This window comes from Podarcis liolepis, assembly GCF_965112155.1.
Source record: "Podarcis liolepis genome assembly, chromosome: 9".
In the NCBI taxonomy this organism is placed as follows: domain Eukaryota; kingdom Metazoa; phylum Chordata; class Lepidosauria; order Squamata; family Lacertidae; genus Podarcis; species Podarcis liolepis.
The window spans coordinates 18,182,808-18,196,538 of record NC_139564.1 but is presented as its reverse complement, the minus strand read 5'-3'; the positions used below and the strand labels follow the sequence as shown (position 1 = coordinate 18,196,538).

General features: G+C 41.4%; 1 protein-coding gene across 7 annotated transcripts in view; it reads right to left on the bottom strand.

Moving 5' to 3' along the window:
- Positions 1–13,731, bottom strand: part of GRID2 (glutamate ionotropic receptor delta type subunit 2) — an 818,982-nt gene that overhangs the window by 355,474 nt on the left and 449,777 nt on the right. The window lies entirely within an intron of this gene.

Here is a 13,731-nt window from a genome sequence, read left to right as displayed (position 1 = left end):
TCCAGATTCTGACTAACCCTATGGAGCTCTGAAAACTATTTCTCATTAAGTGACTCATGCAGAGAAGAGGGCAATAAGTTATTTTTTTAAAAAACAACAACCTACAAGTGGTTTCATTTCATTTGGATTGAGCCTATAAATCTCATTATAACAAAAACACATCTGCCATTAAAATAAAAAAGACTATACTTTATTCAGATGAAAATTTAGCAACAATTGCATACAGTGGTATCTCGGGTTAAGTACTTAATTCGTTCCGTAGGTCCGTTCTTAACCTGAAACTGTTCTTAACCTGAAGCACCCCTTTAGCTAATGGGGCCTCCTGCTGCCGCCGCGCCGCCGGAGCCCGATTTCTGTTCTCATCCTGAAGCAAAGTTCTTAACCTGAAGCACTATTTCTGGGTTAGCAGAGTCTGTAACCTGAAGCGTATGTAACCTGAAGCGTATGTAACCCGAGGTACCACTGTATATGTTAACTATGAGAGAAGAAGAGAAAGTATGCTATCTAAAGCAAGTCTCTGCCCAAGAGACCTTGCCTCTGGGGGAAAGACTTCCAGAAGTAGGAAAAGGGTCTCCAATGTCTGTTGACCCCTCATAAGCCGTCGGGCTAAGGAATGCCTTGGAGGGAAAGGGCAGAAACATCCAAGGGTTGAATTAAAATACCGTATTCTTTGCTCTATAAGGCTCACTTTTTCCCTCCTAAAAAGTAAGGGGAAATGTGTGTATGTCTTATGGAACAAATACAGGCTGCGCAGCTATCCCAGAAGCCAGAACAGCAAGAGGGACTGTGCAGCGATCCCTCTTGCTGTTCTGGCTTCTGAGATTCACAATATTTTTTTTCTTGTTTTCCTCTTCCAAAAACTAGGTGCGTCTTGTCGTCTAGTGCGTCTTATAGAGCGAAAAATACGGTAGGTAACTGTGCATGCTCCCCCTACCCTCCCCAAATCTACACAATCCAGCGCTCCAGGAAGGAGGTGAATTGACATGAGGTTACAGAGAAACCTCATAATTATGGTTAGTATCTTGCATGAAGTAAACACCTTAGAACAGGAGTCACCAATCCCTGGGCACAGCTATATTTTCTTAGTGAGTACTGTGGCCACCCTCATAGATAAACCACACTGGCAACCACTTGCCCAGAACACAATTTGAAATTCCTCCAAAGACAAATGGATATGGATAAGGTTCCTTGAAGATGGAAAGTTTGAAAACGATGGGTGGGATTCACCTAACCAGCCCCATCAGCAGAAGCCCTCACAAGGACTCCTGCTTGTGTATCAGGGTTTCACCTCCCCTTATACCCCTGTACACCCCAACATTGGTTCAGTGAACCCACAGAACAGCATCCAGGGGGGTGAAAAGGGGGATTGTTCCATGTGGCATGCGGCAATGCTTCCACAGATGGAATGATAGGAAGAGCTTAATGTTGAACTCCACTTGCTGGGTTTAGAAAATTATGGGTTTTCTGCAACCTGCATATATGAGTTAAAATAAAATATAAAGAACTAAAGCCTAAGAGAAAGAGTGGACTTCTCTTTAGGAATCAAGGGATGTAATTGCTGTATTTAGCCACAGATACTTCAGGAAGTTTGAAGTAGCGCAAAACATTGAAGAATGGTTTAATGCTGCTAAAGTGCATGCTCATTCTAAAAATATACTTCCAAAAGATAGTGATGCTTAATTGCAGCTCCTATTTAATGTCTAAATCAGGGAAATTAAATTCAGTCTAATCAGTGCTGTTAGAGGCCTTTTTGGCACTTCAAGGCCAATTTAAGAAGCAACACAATTATCTGAACTGCTACAAATGTGCCTGATTTTAAGTGCACCATAAAAAATATATGCTCCTGCTTTAACCCTTGAAATATATAGCTGTACATGGCTATTCTTGCACTCCTGAGGAGTTATCAGAAATATTGGAAGAACTTTTCAGGTAAAAATACTGTGATTATCTAATACCTCCAGGTGGTATATGATGATCTAGGTAGCTATATCCCAAATGGAGAATTTATGTCCCTCCCCTCCCCCCAAAAAAGCAAGTTCAAGGGCTGCAACTCAATGTAAATTAAATATGTTTAAGAGAATTGGTGCAGCACGGTAGCTGAGAGGCAGAGTTGCAAACAGAGGTGAGTGTAAACTCACCTCTGCCATGAATTTACTTGGTAGCCTTAATCTTAGCTTCACATCTGTGATATAGGTATAATATTTATCACCTCCTCTAACACAACAATTTTAAGAATTACAATAAGATAATTTATGTAAAGTGCCCCCAGGGCCCCCTATAATTGGTGCCTATGCTTCTCTCTGATGCTACCAGTAGAAGAGGAGGATTAAGACCTATCTGTCATGATCCTAGTCATGAAGAGTAATCAGGATACCAACACCAAAAGAAAGGAGGCAGAGTAATCAGCCCAGTCAATGTTGCAAGATGAAGAGCTGCCAGATCTGAGTCCTTACCCCAAGCTATAGCCCAGTCCAGTAACTCATTGAACTGGAGGTCCCCAAGGTGGGACCCCCAAGACAACACCCGCCTGAAGTCATATGCTCCCCCAAAATCCACACACCAAGGGAGAACGGACAAAAGTATGTGGGTGCTTAGCCCCACAGAAAAGTCTGGGCAGATTCCAATATATGGTTTCAGACAGATTTGGATATTTGTTGGGACAAGTTCTCTTTTCCTTGGGATCTGTCCAAGGTGCTGAAGCACCTCTCTCTAACCATTCTTGATGTCCAGTGTATGAAAAAGGGTGAACTGCTGCTTTCAACCTAATAGATCAGGTGACCAAAGGAGCCAAATAGGGTCTGATCTGGTCTTATATAACTTTTGGCTCCAGTTTCACTCCTTTGTCTAAGTAATTTGTCATCCTGCCTATGCCAAACTGCTTAGAAACTGCTTTGATCTTTGATGAGCCACCAGCTGTTCCATTCGCTTGCTTCCAAAAATTTAGCCCTGACATAGAATCATAGAGCTGGAATGGACAATGAGAGTTAACTAGTCCAACCCCTTGCAGTGCAGAAATATTTCGCCCAATGTGGGGCTCAAACCCATGACCCTGAGACTAACTCTGAGATTAAAAGTCTCACACATGTTTGAAAAAGCTTAGCTTGACACGTCAATGAAGCTTACCTAACTGTGACGTGAGTATAAACTAAAGGGGCTTGTAAATCTTGCTTTGGTTTTCAGATGAGCTTTACAAGTCCCCTAATTATTCTGTTGCTCAGGGTAATTCCCCAATGTCCACTCATTCTTGCATTCACCCACTTCACCCAGTCCTCCAAATTCCTTTCCCCTGCCTATTAAATATTGGTGCAGCCCAGCTGAACAGCACTCAATCCAATGGAAGGGAGACAGTTCCCAGTGGCCCGTGGGAGTCGTAATTTTTCCAAGGGCTGCAACAATGTCAATCTAGCTTCCAGAGTCAAATGGACTCATAAAAAGAAACTTGAGCTATTTCTGAATTTTGGAGAAAATCTCTGTGTTTAATTCTGAGGCAACTTATGAAGGTTGAGGGGAGGACTAATCAATCACTGGTCATGATACCAATAATAATTAACCTAGGACACACCTGCTGGAAAATTCTATGATGCAAACTGCACTGAAATAAATGAGAGCTGTGCAAGAAGAGTTTATTTAAATGTGCAAGCACTGGATAATCTTGTGGTGGATTGTGGCCTTGTGTTTGCACTGCAACAGTGTTGGCATTCATCAATCACAGTTTTTCCATATGGCTCTTTTTTTCTGTTTAAAGTCTAAGCCATCCAAAGGGGAAGCTGGGGCTTCTTCCAATCTATCACCAGTGACAGCAAATGAGCAACTATGAGCTTGCAATGTGTTCATCCAAACTTAAGAAAAATGAGTACATGATTCCCAAATGGATAAGTCTACATTCACAATGAACTTGACCAGCTTTGGAGGAAAGGCTGGGGGGGACTATGCTCCCTGATAAGGATGACAAAACACAGCCACAATCTCCTCAGGTTTTTCTAAACCTAATGGGAAACTACAAAACAAAAAAAAACTGTAAGTAACAGAAAACCCATAGTTACGCACTGAGCATGTGTAATTCAAGTATCCGTCATTTTAGAAAATGTCCTTATATACCATAAGACATATTTTTCCTTCTCATACTACTCCTGAAAATATCATGTAACTCAGTTAAAGGGAAACACACTTCAAAATTTTCCCTGGGTGATTTACGCAAAAGACTCCTTTGTTTCCACTGCTGATGAGGAAAGCTGTTGCATTAACAAATGATGCTGTCCAAATTCTTATCAACAGTGCTTTATGAGCCTACTGCAGTCATCCTTCTTTGAACAGCAATAGCTGCAGTAGCAGGGATCCTTCGTTCTGGAACCGAACTGCACATTGAGGAGGCATAGTTCAAATAGATTCAGAGAAATTCCGTAGATAATATGGAGACCTTGCTGTGCATATTTCCATGAGAATGTTTACTTATAAATTTGATCACCAGCTGCAAGCCACTGAGGGCCCATTCCCAGCCGCAGCATGCAGTGTAGCAATTATGTTTCATAATTTAATTTTATTGTGAATTGTATATTTATTTTATTTACTCATTATATTTATGAGGCACCCAATAAAATAATTTCTCTAGGCACTGTGTATGTTAAAAAAAAGAATGAACTGTAACAATAATTGCTTCCTTCAGCTGCAGTGATCCAAAGTGGATCTCACTTTTATGAAGAACTACAAAATGCTAAAATAATGAGCAAAAATGGTTGCCTCTTGCCATAAGGGTGGAGGGGAAGTCACTTGAAAATGTGTCCACTGGAGGAAACTTCTATGAAACCAAACCACAGAGTGGGTCCCAAAAAGAACAAGGGGAGAGCCTGCTATATCAGGCCTATGCCCCATCTTGACCAGCATCCTGTTCCCACAGTGGCCAACCAGATGTGACCTTTGAGGCAATAGCAAGAGACAGCGAAGGAGATTCCCAGCACACATTACCAAAGGAACCTGCACTCTCCTCACTTGTGATTCCCAGCAACTGACATTCAAAGGGCATACTTCCTCTGACAGTGCAGGTAGAACACAGTGGAGGTGGAACAATCTGCCTGAGTCCTGATTAAGTTGAACCTTAGTTCACCCACATGTGGGTGATCTAATGTTGTTGCTAGGAGCTGGTGTCAGCCAGACCCAATCACCACACCACTCCACCCCGCCCCAGTTTGATTGGAAATTTGACTGGAAACGGAATCAGCCAGTGATAGATGGGGCTGATGGATGCCTCTGCTTCTTCTGCCAGCATATTCTCAGACAGGCTGGGATGGGAGAGGAAGGAACAGTAGCAGCAACTTGATTACCAAAGCAGAAATTATTTACCTTTGAGGCAACAGCAAGAGACAGCGAAGGAGATTCCCTGGGCACATTACCAACAGAAATATAGCTAAGTAAACAGGGTCTGGGTGAAAAAACCTAGATTGTCCATCTCCATCTAAGAATAACAGCTGATTAAGAGGGCAATGCACTTTGATATTGCCAGGATATCTTATGATGAGAGGAGTCCCAGACTTTCAGATTGAAGGCACCAGAGACTCACCAAGTCTCACATAAACTATTGTAGGTAGAATTGGGGCTCTGGAGCTATTCTAAAAGCAGCTATCTTTAGTCCCAACTGCACACACACTACATCTTGCACATACCAAATTCATAGTCACATTCTATGTAAGGGCAGATTGACTTAACTTCCAGTCATGGGCATATCTTTATGCCAAATATGCCAAAATATGGCACATATTGGATGGAACACAAGTAAGGAGAACACTGTTGCACTCAGGCCTACTTCAGGGCTTCCCATAGAGATCTAATTACCGCTGTGAAAACAGGATGCTACTTAGATGGGCCTTTGGTCTGATCAAGCAGGGCTTTTCTTAAGTTCTCAAGGAGCACACACAGCACTGAAAAAAATTCATGCTAATTATTTCCCTTGACTCTGCAATGGATACATACTACGTACTCTCTGACATCTTCTGTTTTATTCAAACAGCTAGCTTCCTTACTAGTAGAAGACAGATGGACATTTATTTTATTTCTGTGAGCTGTTTCAAATGGTGCCAGGTGCTAAATCAGAGCAGGATACACAGACACGTTCAAAGGTCTTCCGAACACGCACATAGACATTCACAAACTCTTAAGTATTTTGAATGTGGTCATCAAAAAGCAGCATTGGTAGAAGACCATATGTGTTTGAGCTCTTCTGAAATGGTGCTACCATCTTCTGCATTATATCCTGGGAAAGCTGGCTTATAATGGGGTTTATTTAGTATGGTGCTTAAATGTTAGTTTATCTTGGGAGATTTTATTGGTGGAGCTTTAACACTGTCGATTCAACCCATAAAACCTTCTACTGCTTATGGTTTTAACTCTTAGAGATTCAGAGAAATTCTCCCGACACAAGTTCATTCATTTTAACAGCGCTGTGTCAACCAGCTGTCTTTGGGAATGGCTAAAAGTTTTCATTGTATATATGACATACACTTTCTCACTCCTTGCTTTGCGGGGTCAGATTCATGTTACATATACAGTGGTACCTCAGGTTAAGAACTTAATTCGTTCTGGAGGTCTGATCTTAACCTGAAACTGTTCTTAACCTGAAGCACCACTTTAGCCAATGGGGCCTCCTGCTGCCGCTGTGCCATCGCCGCACGATTTCTGCTCTCATCCTGAAGCAAAGTTCTTAACCCGAGGTAATATTTCTGGGTTAGCAGAGTCTGTAACCTAAAGCGTATGTAACCTGAAGCGTATGTAACCCGAGGTACCACTGTATATTGAGCAAAGGAAGGTGGCATCAGTGGAATGTCCTCCCTGCTGAAATACGAGAGGCCTCATTTGTATTGCCATTCCACTAGCTCTTGAAGACACACTTGAACTTCCTGATCAGAATGCAATACAATTTGAGAAACAAAACTCAAGTTTACTTTATAAGTATTCTTTGTTGCAAACAACAGACAACTATGGGGTAGTGCTGCCTACCTGACCTCCCATCACTGGTCTCACTTCAGCTAATTTATAGAAGTTTTTATATCGGGACAGTGTAGAGCAGTATAAGCACAACAACAACAAAGCCCATTAAAAATACTTTAGCTCGCCAGGAAGGAGAGGGGTGAGGCACTGGTAATGCCAACATGATACAAATGCACTGGCAAGAACACCAGATTGGCTCCACCAGTGTGCTTGCGCCATGCTGATCTCATCACTGCTGCCTTGCCCCTCTAGCTTCTAGCAAGCCACAGTGCTTCTGGTGACAGGTCAGGTAAGTGCCACTGCCCTGCCCCACTGACTGATACTGCTTGTAAGCCTCCTATGGGCTTCTGTTATTGCTGAAAATAATAATAATAATAATAATAATAATAATAATAATAATAATAATAATAATAAATTATTTATACCCCACCATTAGGCTGGGCTTCCCCAGCCACTCTGGGCAGCTTCCAACAAAATATTAAAATACAGTAATGCACCAAACATTAAAAGCTTCCCTAAACAGGGCTGCCTTCAGATGTCTTCTAAAAGTCTGGTAGTTGTTGTTCTCTTTGACATCCGGTGGGAGGGTGTTCCACAGGGTGGGTGCCACTACCAAGAAGGCCCTCTCCCTGGTTCCCTGTAACTTGGCTTCTCGCAGTGAGGGAACCGCCAGAAGGCCCTCAGCACTGGACCTCAGTGTCCAGGAAGAATGATGGGGGTGGAGACGCTCCTTCAGTATATCCTTTACAGATGGAGCAAAATTGAATAAAACTGAATAAAAGCAAGTGGGAATCTGCAACAATTTGCAAAGACTGTGATGAGAACAAGCCTAGGCAATCTTCAAAATCTCCCAACCCACTTTTGCCCTCTGGCACAACTGCAAGGGCAACCCCTTTAGAAGCTTTTGCTTCAATTGTTGATATAGCCATAGTTTGTCTGAACCCTACAAGCTTTGGTTACTCTAAACTGTGGTTAGTGAAAACAAGCCGACCTCAAACCATAGCTTGTTTAAAGAAAGCATACTTCAGAGGAATGCAAGACTCAAATGCTCATTTGAACTCATTGTCATCCTAACAAACCATAGTTTATCAATGGTATTCTAGCAAACCCAATGGCAACACCATGTTGAATCCAGACTAGAATGTCATTCTAGACATTAACAGCAGGCTTAGGACACATCATTCCATTCAGGGGTGATCATAGCATTGCTAGTCAACCCATGTCAGAAAGAAGCCAACTTTGTAGGGGAGTTTGCCAAGGGCTCCCCCAAACCTGAGTCTGGCTGTGATCAGCCATCTCTTTCAAAAGAAACAAACACTTTCCAAAGACAATGCAAGACAGTGACAAAGGTCAAAGCAGCAACAAATAAAATGCAAAATGCATATGCATCTTGCTATATTTTTTTTGGTGGAATAATATGAATTAATGCAAGGAAATAGTTCAGTGATAAACTGTATTAATTATATGTTTATGGAGGCAGAGTGAAGTAAATGAGTATGTTGGAACTTGGCAAGAAGCCAAATGAGTAATAAACAGCTTTAAGATAGTCTGGAGACAGCCTAGAGAATATTACAGTCATCAAACAGCCACAAACAGCCCCTGGAAAATTATAAGTATTTGCAAACGATTAAGGGCCATGGGATATCTTTATGGATTTTTATTAAAATTGTGTTTCACCTTTTAAAGATGTGTATGATACCAAATCTCCTTGTCAATTCCACTACTGGCCAGCTCATCCTCCCATCTTTAGACTATCTTGTTTATTTGTTTTATATTGTTTTAACTTGGATCACCCGGAGGGCAAGCTTGCAGGTGGAGAATAAGTTACATGGAGAATAACAGAGAGCCTTTGACGTACAACAGCAGAATCCATTCAAAAACATGATTGTGACATGCCATCTGAAATACGATGGCTATATGAACTTCCAGGTATAGAGGCAATATGCCTTTGACTCCCAGTTGGTATGGCACATCAACAGGGAAGGCTTCTTGCATCTACATCAGACACCCCCAAACTCGGCCCTCCAGATGTTTTGGGACTACAACTCCCATCATCCCCTAGCTAACAGGACCAGTGGTCAGGGATGATGGGAATTGTAGTCCCAAAACAGCTGGAGGGCCGAGTTTGGGTATGCCTGATCTACATCTTGCTTTCCCCCCATTTTTTTAAATTCATTTTATAACACAAATAAACAATACCAACCGAAATACAAACAAATTCTTGTCTTATTCTTATTTTTTCTAAACATTGTTAGGTGAGCTTCCCCAAGTCCTCCCTATCTGATTTTCATGTTACCTCATCTTTAGCAGTTTCATATATCATAATTTTTAACCATTTTTATCACACTTACTTTTACCATAAAAATCTTCACATTTTATCATTTACAAATAACACTATTTTAAAATACACTATTTTCTACTTCTAACCCTACAGCCTATATCAACTTCCAAAGCTATTCTAAGAATTAAATATTAACGTATTTTTTCAAATATTCTTTAAACTTCTTCCAATCTTCTTCCACCGTCTCTTCTCTCTGGTCGCTACATCCTGCTTTTGGGCTTCCTACTCGCCACTGTGGGGAACCTTGGTTTGGATGGATCTTCATATCCTAACCAACAGGGCTCTTCATATGTTATGTTCACCATTGTTTGAAGTTGGCTTGCTTCAATCAAGTAAAAGCTAACCACAGTTTGTCCAGGTTCAGACAAACTGTGGTTAGTAAAAAATGGGATTTGACACTTCTGATCCCATGCTAGGAGAGAATAGAGCACATGAGCCTGTGGCTCACCTAGTTTCATTCCTATAATGATAAACCATGCAGCCAGTGATTTTTGAACAGCTGTTTAGAAGCTGTACAAGTGTTACAAATTGACATTTGGAGGCCATCAGGCTGGGGAAGGCTGCAGAAGCATCAAGCAACAAGGTGCTCTTATTAGTAGGGGGAATCTTCCTGAACTTTTACCCTGCAAATTAGACTCCTAAACAAGGAAATTCAGCAGTTATTGCTGGTCTCCAAATGCAGGCATTCAGAGAGGAACAAAGGATGCAGTTGATCCATCTACTGTAGCTCAGTATTGTCTACACTGACTGATAGTGGCCTTTCCAAGCCAGAGATAAAACACGGGACCTTATGAATGCAAAGCCGGAAGCAAAGAGAGAAGGCAAGAGGATAAAGGAGCAAAACTGCAGATGAACACAGTTTTTCTACCCTTGATGTTGCATGGAAAATGGCAGGAGAATTTAAAATAATACATAGCCGACATAACAGAAAATGAGAAATGAGACAAAATAGGTTGTGTTGGAAAATATTTTATCCCTTTCACCTTTTGACAAATGCATGGAGCACTTTTGCCTGTCTTAGCACCAATAAAACATTAAAAATAAATGTTTTCAAACCGTGATAATGGCTGTCTTTGAATCTGAGGCCTGTAGAATGCACAGACAGTAAAATGGCACAAACCCCACAATTAAGGCTTTTTTTATATGATTGATTGGTTTCTTCATGATGAATTCACTCCCCTGGCAAAGGGCACAAATTCAACTGTGTTCTTGCCAAGCATAATCAGAAAGCAAGCAGTCTGTTAGAGAAAAATACCAAAAAGTCAGTCTTCCTTAAAAAGAATGTGTTCAGGAAAAAAATCTGCAGCACAGGAATAAGATGGATTCTACTCACTGTGGCCCAAGACAGATTACCAAGTAGTAAGTTATTCCCCCGCCCCAATGGATTTGCTTTGTGTTGATTGAAGTGTATTAATACATCTTTGCTGCCATGGATTCTAAAGAGAGCTGCATTTTCAGATCTTACATTATTTTAGATACATTTTACAATTGTTCTTATATGTTTTGTAAGAGATTTAAATGTTGGCAGATGTCTGAAGTATTTTGTTGGAGAGTTTGAAATCTCTGAATTTAGGGCTCTGTGTGTATGTGCTGCATGGAGAAGGGGCTGGGTGGGTGGGAATCAACTGGTCTTGATTTCAAGGTTTAAACCAAACATTTTATGGCAAGGAAAACCAAACTTGGATACAAACTTGGATGCATCCCTGGAACGTCTCATCATTCAGGGAACTGAGCTGAGATTATGTGATGCATAAATGGGGTACCTGTGGCATTCCAAATATTGCTGGATTGCAACTCTGATTATTGGACATACTGGCAGGCAATGTTGGTTATTCAACAACATCTGCAAGGCCGCAGGTTCCCTACTTTGGAGAATTTTTTTAAACCCCTTTTCGCATATCTTGATGTTTGCATATGCACACCACCAATATTTTTCTATCATTTTATTTTTTAATCATTGGTCACAGAAAATATTGTTGTTTCCTGGGTTGCTGTGCTATAATCATTCTTTTAAGGATTAGTTAAAATAATTAACATTCTTTATACTCCCCTGTGTGTGTGGAAAGTAATTGTAGTTTTAAAGGCTCTCAGATTGCTTAGAGTAGCTGCTGCATTTAAAACGAGCCCTTAAGGGTATGTTAAAGAACATGTCTTCATATGGGTGAAAGCATTTTTTTTTTGACACTATTATCAAACTGTTAGAAGTGAAATCCTAGTAATAAAATTTGGAGGTTGCTGAATTACCAAACTGCCATTTGACACAGAAACTAATGGAAATGTGTAAGTGTGTGTACGCATGCATGTGCACTCATCAAAATCATATTTGTGGAGAATCTTCATTTAAAAAAAGTTAGCTTCAGAGGCTGAATGGCAATTCAGCCGAGGGCTTTGCAGGCTTAAAAGTAAACACTCCAGAAAAAGAATGATTCTGAAGAAATAGAAAGGGATTTTCTTTTATTTAGGAGGTTGCCTTGTGCTGTGACAGATCATTGGTCTATCTAGCTCAGAACTGCATGCACTAACTGGCAATGGTTGGTTCTCCAGGGTTTTAGAAAGTGAACCTTGTTACGATATGAGAGCAATGCAGCTGCAAACTGCCAGCTCGATGTTTACATCACATGATGTGGCTGACTGTGGGAAAGAATGTTACAGTCAGTTCACAGGGCGATTCACCGGAATTTGCTCTGTGTGTAATATGAGACCTTCCTGTTGCATTTGTAAAGGAAGTTTGAGTGACTTGCTAGACGGAGTCTGAACTGATCGGACATGTTTTCTGTAGTGCTGTAAAGTCAGAAATAAAGAGATGTAAATAGATTTCTGACTACAGTGGTGCCCCGCAAGACGAATGCCTCGCAAGACGGAAAACCCACTAGACGAAAGGGTTTTCCGTTTTGGAGGTGCTTCGCAGAACGAATTTCCTATGGGCTTGCTTTGCAAGACAAAAATGTCTTGCTAGTTCCTGTGGGGTTTTTTTCCTCCCCCCCCCCTTTTTCCCAAGCCGCTAAGCCGCTTATCAGCTGATCCTAAGCCGCTAAGCCGCTTAACAGCTGATCTGCTAAGCCGCTTATCACCTGATCCGCTAAGCCGCTTAACAGCTGATCCGCTAAGCCGCTAAGCCGCTTATCAGGTGATCCGCTAAGCCGCTAAACCACTTATCAGCTGATCCGCTAAGCCCGCTAAGCCGCTAATAGCGCTAATCCGCTAAGCCGCTAATGGGCTTGCTTCGCAAGACGAAAAAACCGCAAGACGAAGAGACTCGCGGAACGGATTCTTTTCGTCTTGCGAGGCACCACTATATCTTCTTTCCCTGCTAGGGAAGCAAGGAGGGAGGGGGTGTGCATTTTCCACGCTGGGAAATGTTGCCTATCGAGATCTACCCTGGACTTGCGGGGATTGCAGCCAGGGAGGTCACCGGTGAACAAGCTCGAGAGCCTGGGAGAGCTGCCAGCCCCACCGTTAAGGCTTGTTTTCCAACAGCCCAACATGCCCTATTTGAATTTCACCCTATTTAACTTCTCACCCCCATCACTGTGCTTTGTATTTTGATAAGTCGATGTTTGTTGTAAGCCACTTTGAGCACCGCTCTCTGTGGAAAAGTGGCATACAAATAAAAACCAAATGAACCAATCAATTGGTGTCTGGAGTTAAGGGAAGGTTTTGACCCATCTGAATCCTATCACAAGCGAGACACGCTGAGAACAAAGCTAGCTTCTGTCTGCAAAGCCTTATATTTTAACGTGATGTTCGCCGCTAGCACATCCATTCTCAAACCGGTGCCCTCCAGAAGTTGTTGGGCTACAACTCTCATCATCCTTTTCCATTGGTCATGCTGACTGGGACTGATGGGAGTTGGAGTCCATCACTATCTGGTGGGAGTGTTGTTCTAATGTGTGACAGAGAAACTGACTATATTGGAAACATTTGTTGAAAAGTTAGATGCGTTAAACATTTCCCACCAATATGATGATGACCCCTATCCTATTATGCTAACTTATTTAGAATGGATGCTCCAATTTCTATTAGGCAAATGTTTTTATTTGTTTCCCATACTCATCACAATTTAACGTTTCATTTGAAATGCACTGTCAATGGACGGTATTGCTTATATGTGGATCTGAAGTGAGCTTTCAGAATCATTTCCCTTTCAGCCAGCTAATTAGGACTTATATGGAAATAATAACATCTTTCGAAGGCTTCTATTTTCTTTGCTGGCAAGATAATTTTAAGTAGACTGGAGTCTTCTATCAACCAGAAATAATAAGAACTGTTCTCTTTTGCCCCCTTAATAAATCAAATGAATAGGTCCAGTTGCATTCAGACAGACTTTTTGCTATTTTACAAAGCAGAACAGAATGCAAATAACACTTTGCACTGCAGAAATACATAATTCCAAATATAAATTAGGCCCCATC